The sequence below is a fragment of the Crocodylus porosus genome, unplaced genomic scaffold (genome assembly GCF_001723895.1).
Source record: "Crocodylus porosus isolate Cpor-Errol unplaced genomic scaffold, CroPor_comp1, whole genome shotgun sequence".
Taxonomy (NCBI): Eukaryota; Metazoa; Chordata; order Crocodylia; family Crocodylidae; genus Crocodylus; species Crocodylus porosus.
The window spans coordinates 208,017-216,000 of record NW_017728890.1 but is presented as its reverse complement, the minus strand read 5'-3'; positions in this window follow the sequence as shown (position 1 = coordinate 216,000).

Sequence of the window (7,984 nt, the reverse complement as noted above, 5' to 3'; positions counted from 1 at the left end):
CCCCCCTCCTTATTTGGTTAACTAATCACCCTATCCCCGCCCCATGCCCCCTCTGCAGCCAATGGGCAGCGCTGGGGCGGCTCAGCTGCAGGTAGCCCGTGATGTCACCGTGGGCCAAGGTGTTGGGGGGGAGGGGGGGTTAACCCCTCTGATGCCATGGGGTGCAGCACTAAGCACAGGCACTGGGAGCAACCTGGCCCCCAGCCCACAGAGCCAATGCTCCCACTGCACAGATGGGGAAACTGAGGCACAAACACTCACCGAGCAGCCTGAAAGACTGAGGACAATACTCCTACCCGCAAGCCCAGGCATGCCCAGAGCCAGCCCCTGCCACCGGATGCAGAGGCAGAAGCTGCCAGCCTGATTCCCAGCTCTGCCCACCCCGTGCCTCAATCTTCCCAGCTCTAAAATGGGGAGAGTGACACCAGGTGCTTTTGTGGAGAGCTTTGCAAAGCGATGCTGGAGCTCGGGGTTATTACACCCACCCCGCTCCCCGTGCATCCGTCCCCCCACCCCTCCAACAGTCAGCAAGGCCATCCATCTGTCCGTCTTTCTCCACGGACACCTTGGGAAGACCCCATCCCTTCCCCTGGGCTACAGCCACCCCGAGCCCACGCGGCCACTGCTCCCCCAGACAGCGCCATATGGCAGAAGCCGGATGGGGCCGGGATTACGGAGCTGGTCGGGGCGGGTTGTTGGGGGGGGGGGGCTGAGAGGCATCAAGGTCAGAGTGAAACCAGAGCCGCCTTTTCCGCTGGCTCTGCAGGGAGGGGAAGCCGGATGCCACAACATCCCCCCCATGACATCACTTGCATCACCTTGCGCCTCAGTTTCCCTGCGGGTAAGGCCTCCAGCCCCCAGCACTGGCCATTGTGAGGGGCATGTGCAGCACCTAGCACTAAGCATGGACTTAACCCTGGACCCCAGTGGCACCTCTTGAGACACGGGGACAAATCCAGGACCCTCATGACCAAAATCCCAGGCTCCCAGACTGCCGGAGGCTTCAGCCTGCTGAGGGCAGGGAAGAGCCTGGAAACATCTCTGCCAGGGGCCAGGGGCCAGGGGCCAGGGGCCTGGTGCCAGGTGAGAGATGGGCGAGGGCCCGAGGGCGGCATGGGGGAGACGGCGGGAGCAACATGTCCGCACAAACGCATGTGCGTGCACAGGCACAGAAATACACATAAGCACACCCATGCATGCACACCTGTGAACAGGTACACACATGCACATGCACACATGTACATGTGTGCACCCATGCACACACATACTTTGCTGTCTGGATTCTTGCCAGCACCAGATATGCCTGGGCCTGCCCCTGCCTCGGCATGGCTCTGGGCTTGGATCAGAGCCATCTCGAGCATCCAGGACACCCCCCATCCTGCCCACAGGACCTCCACCCATCAGGGCCCTGCTCGGCCCCCCTGGCGGGGCCAATCCTGCAGCCACAGGGGCTCCTCTCTTCTCCCCCCGGCCCCGAGCCTCAAGCCCCGCTGAGCTGGGGGAGGGGTGGCTGCGGCCAGGGCTATGGGAACAGATGGCCATGGGCCTGGCTGGCTCGTCTCCCTCGCCTGCCTTGCCAGGCCTGGAAGCTCAGTCGCATCCGGCCTGTTTGCTCCCTGGATGGGAGACCATCCCTCTTCTGTGGGTGGGGGGTAACATCTGGGGTCCGGAGCCTCCAAAACTCATGTTGGCTGGGCCTGAGCTGTGAGGACACTGCCCCCCATGCCCGGGGTGGCTGCATCTGGCTCCAGGCACCAGGGCTCTCTTGCCAGGGACCTCCAGGCCGCCTGTTCCTTGACCCCGTTTCCAAAGGGGACCCTATGTCGGGGCACCAGAGCTGGGGGGGGACTGGAATCCCTCCTTTGCCATCCTGCCTCCCTAGGGCTCAGCATAGTGGAGACGGCAGCAGGGCTGGGGTCAAAGGTCACTTCCGAAGCCTGGGGGGGGAGATGACTTCATCATGGGGTGGGGGCTTTGCTTCCCGGGGCTGGGGGGGAGCCAGCCCCTGGGGTCGGCTTTTAAGCTGCCGGATCTGATTTCATCGTGTGATGGCTCAGGGCGGGGGGCAGCAGCCAGAGGCTCAGGCCTGCCCCGCACCCCCACATGGCACCCGGGGCTTTCCTGAACAGGCCAGCGAGGGCCTTGCCCCTGGGCCAGCAGCTCCATGTCCCCCTGGCACGCACACACCGAGTACACAGACAGATACACACACACACTGCATGTAGATGCACACACAGGACATGGACACACATGTACCCCCGTGCAATGTATGTGCACACACATGTACACCACCTGTGGATACACGTGCACATGCATGATGCACGCATATGTGTACACACACCTCATATGTAGATACATGCACACTGTATGCAGATATACATGTGTACACATATACTGTACATATACACACACCACCTGTCCACACATACTTGGCATATAGATACACTTGCACACAATGCACGTACACACACATACATGTACACACACACACACACACACACACACACACACGTCATGCCCCTCAGTAGTCCTAAGGACTTGAGTTTGAGCAGCCTGGGGCCCAAGCACCATCTTGGTGGGGCTGTTCCTGGGGTCACCTTCTACCAACACCCCGTGCCTCAGTTTCCCTGGCTAGCTTGGGGGGTTTACCACATTAGAAGCCCACGCTTGGGGCATTTGCCAGGTCAGCCTGCCCCACAGACCACTGCCCCCCCCCGCCACTTTAGGGGCCTGTGCAGGTGCCAGGGTGCTCAGAGACCAGACATGGCTGGGGGGTCCCAAGCAAGAGCCCCTCTATTATCCTGCCCCCACCCCACCACTATGACAGGCTTCCTGCCAGCACTCAGCAATGCCCGAGTCCTGCCAGTGGGGTGCCGCAAGCTGTGAGCTTCCTGCCAATAGTGCCCCAGGAGACCAACTCGGGAACCAGTGCAATGAGCTTCCTGCCAGCAGGGCCACGGATCACCACACGTGTTCGCAGCCACGGTGCAGGTGGGGGCACACATGGGGCGGGGGGGCCACACTCCGTATACACCTCTGGGCACAGGCATTCAGGTGTGCCCTCCCACCTTCCCACAACACGCATGTGCACATGGGTCTGCCTTGCCCACAGGGGCCCCCAGGCCAGGGGATGAAGTATAGGAATGGGGAAACTGAGGCATGGAGTTGCCCAGGCTCAGCCAGGCGCTGGGGTAAGCCCCACGTCTGGACTCCCCCATGGTCTGGGGACAACTCCATCCTCCCCGCCCCAACGGCTTGGCCTCATGCAGACCCGGTTCCAGGCTGGCGCCGGGGGTGGGGGTGGGGATGGGGGGGCAGTGCCAGGGACCATAACCCCAGGCTGGACAGTTCCCGTCCCCATTCCCGCTCTTCCCGGAGGTCACATGAATAGTGAACAGGATGCGGCGTTGCCGTAGCAACAGATCCAGGCGCGGAGCATGATGTCAGCACTAATATTATCGCTGACTCCATGGGGGGCGGCACGGGCCGGCGGGGCGGGGGCATCCGAGGGCAGGTGCTGGAGGCTCCCTGCCCCCACAACTCCCTCTACCTGCCTCCCGCGCCCGCCCCTCCCCACACGGCCCAGGTGCGTCCCCAGCAGCAGGGGGCGCCACGAGGCTGGGGGGCAAACGGGTGCCAGCTGGCAGCAGGTGCTGGTGAGCACTGCTCAAGCTAAGCAGGGTCTAGCCTGGGCTGGGACAGGATGGGAGACACTCTCAGCTCCCCTCCAGGGCAAGCACTCGTCCCACCACACTGCCTCAGGGTGCTGCCAGGACTCCGGTTCTTTGTTTGCCTGCCTCAGTTTCCCCATCTGGCGCAGGGGGGTGGAAGTGATGAAAGGGCCGCCCCCCCCCATCCCAGCTTGGAGGGGATTAGTGGTTCTATAGCAAATCCAGGTGGCGCAGTGGGGGGGTGCTAAGTGGATCAGTGAGGGCACCTGAGGACACCCCCATGTCCCCCTCCCCGCTTTACCAGGGCCTTCCTGTGCTCCCTGCTGGGGCTGGAGTAGCCAGATGCTGTCTCCCCCCTCCACAGTGCCCCCTGCTGCCACAGGCTGGGCTCTCCCCTATGCCAGGCACTGCTGCCGCCCCCCCACCCTGCACAGAGCCCCCTGCTGGGGGAACCTGGGACTGGAGCAGCCAACACCAAGCACCTGGGGGGAAAGAAAGGGGTTTGAACCCCCGGGAGTGTCACCCACCCCTGCCCCTACAATTCTCCCCATGGCTGGGGTTGGGGGGGGTGGGGGCTGCAGGTCAGGAGTGAGGGGCACCAGCAGGGGGAAGGGGGCCGAGAGTCAGGAGTGAGGGGCTCACAAACCCATGCCCGCACACCTCGAACCCCCCCGTGCTTCCCTCCAGCTCCAAGCAGGCCTCGTTCCCCTTCCCCAAACCCTTCATCCTCCCACCAGGCCCGGCTTTGGCCCCTGGAACCCAGGGCCAGGACTCCTGGGTCCCCCCTGCCAGATGCTCAGGCTATGGGCACGCAGGGAAACTGAGGCACAGAGCGAGGGAGCAGATGGCCCGAGGGGGTGGCGTGGGGTGGGAAAATGCCCAGAGACCCAACTTTCTCCTGCACCCACTGCGCCACCCCAGCTGCCCTCTGGCGTCCTGGCTTCCTCCCCTGTCAAGAAAGCAAGACTTGTGGAGAGGGAGTCAGACACCTCCCCGGCCTGGAAACCCGTTGGTAATGACTTAGGCCCAGCTCGATGCATGGCGGCGTATGTCTCCACCCAGGCAGTGAGCAGCCGGCAGCAGGAGACGATTGCACCCCTTTCCCAGACAAAGGAAACAGAGGCATAGGAACTTGTCCAATGTCCCACAAGAAGCACGGTGGAGGGTCGAATTCCTACACCCCATGCCAGGGACCCCACGTCACCCAATTGAGTCTTCCCACTGCTGGAGATCACCTTGCCCCCAAGCTGGGGGTGGGGGGCAGATCCTGCTGCCAGTAGATCCCACTGGATCCCAACAGGCACCACCCCCTCCCTGTCTAGCCCTTGAGTTCTCCAGGCGGGTGAGGACGCTGGCGGCGCCCGGGCGCGCTAGGAAATTAATTGCTTTCTCATTAGGCCGTCGGGGCTCCCATGCAAATGAGGCGTGGGGAAAATGCCGGCAGCTTCTCAGCAGGCAGGAGGGGAGCCCCACGACTCGGTTTCCCTTGCAGCGATGCCATGGCTCAGCCCCACCCCAGACGCAGGCTCCCACACACCGGGTTTACAGCCTGGCCGGCAGCTCCGGGAACCAGGGCTGTAAAACGCAGTCGGCCATAAACGCGGGTGACGGTGACAGCGACGGGAAAGCATGAGGTGTCTGCCGGGAGCTGGGGGCCGCAGGGGCTGGGCAGGAGAGGGGGAGTGAGGTCTTCTCAGTTCCATGGTGAGACCAAGTTGGACAAGGGACGCCCACCCCACACCTGTTGATCCCCCGTCCGCCTGTCCCTACAGCCACCCTGTGCCCATCTACCCACCACCCGTCTGTCACTACAACTCCATGCACACAGCACCCCATGCACATCTACACCACCATCCAACTGTGCCTACACTCAGATGGTGCTCGCAGCACCCCATGGCTGTTTATCCCACCATCCGGCTGTCCCTACACCTGCATGCACCCAGCCCCCTGTGCCCATCTACTGCACTATCCAGCCATCCCTGGATGGTGCACACAGCGCCTCATGTCTGTTTTTCCTACCATCCAACTGTCCCTACACAGCATGCAACACCTTGTGCCCATGTACCCCACTGTTCAACTGTCCCTACATTTGGATGGTGCTTGCAGCACCCCATGCCTGCTTATCCCACCTTCCCCAACCCACATGGATGCAGCACAGCACCCGTGCCCATGCACCTGTCCCTATACCTGCGTGCATACAGCACATCACACCATGTGCCCATCTACCCCACTACTTGGCTGTCCCTATACCCCGTGCCTACTTCTCCCTTTGTCCAGCTTTGCCTACACCCAGATGGTGCTAACAGCACCCTATGCCTTTTTATCCCATCATCTGACTGTCCCTACACTCGCATGCACCCAGTACCCTGTGCCCATCTATCGCACTGTCCAGCCATCCCTGGCTGGTGCGCACAGCACCCCATGCCTGCTTTTCCCACCATCTGACTGTCCCTACACCCAGATGGTGCTCACAGCCCGTTTATCCCCTGCCTAATGGTCCCTACACTCACGTGCACACAGCACCCTGTGCCCATCTACACCACTATCTGACTTTCCCTGCACCCAGATGGTGCTCACGGCCCGTCATGCCCATTGATCCCACTGTCCGACTGTCCCTACACCCACGTGCACACAGCACCCCAGCGCCATCCACCCCATGGGTGATGCACATCCCACTCCACACTTGCCTACCCCACCCTCTTGCTGTTTCTACACCCACCCTGTGCACACACAACACCGCCCCATCTAACCCACTGCCCGCCTGTCTGTACCCCGGCCTGGTGTCCAGCCTTGCAGCTGGCACACAGCTGGCACAGAAGTGGATGCCTGCTCCCAGCCTGGCCTCCAGATGTGCTGGAGGTTTCCCCATGGCCTCACCCCACGAGGGCCCCAGTATGCTAATAGGGACCCACTGGCATGGCCTTTGATAAGGCTCCCCATTATCCTAATGACACCTCATTGCCATGTTCCCCCCCTCCTCCATAGTAACTAGCAGCCAGTGATGTGACTGTTATGCTAACGAGATGCTAATGAGCTCCCAGTGATATGCCCTTTATGCCCCACTGATACGCTGCTGAAGACCTATTGATGGGGGTCTTATGTGGGGGGAGAGGAGGGGATGCGAGTGGACCAGAAGGGCCAGGAGAAGGCCGGGCTGCCTGCCTCAGTTTCCCCAACATGCCGCACAGCCCCGCAGAGCATCCCCATGACCCAAGGGAGACTCCAGTCAGACCCCAGCTCCAGGCCGGGCATGGGGTCCTGCCCCAGAGCCCCCCACTCAGCCCTGGGGCAGGGAGGAGGGGGGGCTGCCCACGCTGCCCCAAAGCCAGTTGAGCCCTCCCCCTCCCCCACAGCCCCTGGGAGCCCCGCATCCCCCAGCCCTAATGGATGCTAATGGCTTTTCAGGATCAGGTCTCCCATTAGGCTTTGTAGCCTCTTCCCCCACCCCCAGCCCCCAACCCTGGGCGGGGGAGGGGAGGGATGGAGCCGGCTTCCCCTTCCCCCCACTGCTCCTGTGGTCCAGCGAGCACAGATGGGCAGCGCCAGGGACTCGCCAGGCACATCTGCCAGGCCTGGGCTTGGCGTGGGGGCGGGGAGGGGGGCTCCCACAGTATCTCAGCTGTTTCCCCATGCCCCCCCCACCAGACTCCAGACCCCTGTTTGTGCCCCCAGCCACCCCCAGCCCAGGTCTGTGCTGCGGGGCCTCAGCTCAGGACAGGGGAGGGGGTCTTTGCAAAGCTGGGGCTAGACATACAGCAGCCCCCCCCTCACCCTCCCTCATTGAGCAGCCCTGGGTGGGGGGGACCTGCTCTGGAGCCCCCAGCCCACGAAGGGAGGGGAGAGCTTTACTGGGTGACCATGAACTCAGGTTCAAATCCCAGCTTGGCCTGGAACAGAGTCAAGCTGAACCACTGGGGGGGGTTAGAGTCCCCCAGGCAGCTTCTCAGGCCTGGGGGTCCTCCCTATGGATGCCCCCAAAAGGTCTGAAGTTCACCTCCCTGCTCAAGGGAACCTGCCCCAGATGCAGACAACACACGTCAGGGCCTAGAGGACCCCCACCACCACCACCCGCAGCAGCTCCTAGTGTCCCCCACCCCCAGCATGGGGGAAACTGAGGCAGGGAGGGGCAAAGGGACATGGCCATGGCCATTGTACCGCACCAGGGGAGCCAGGAATAGCTTTGGGACCATCTACACAGAGCAGGCTGGAGCAGAGACCACCCTCGCCCCAAACTAGGCTGTAGTAAGTGGGGGTGGGGAGGTTTCAGCCCTGGCAGGGACCCCCACACTATGCCTAGGGCTCCAAGAGCCCTG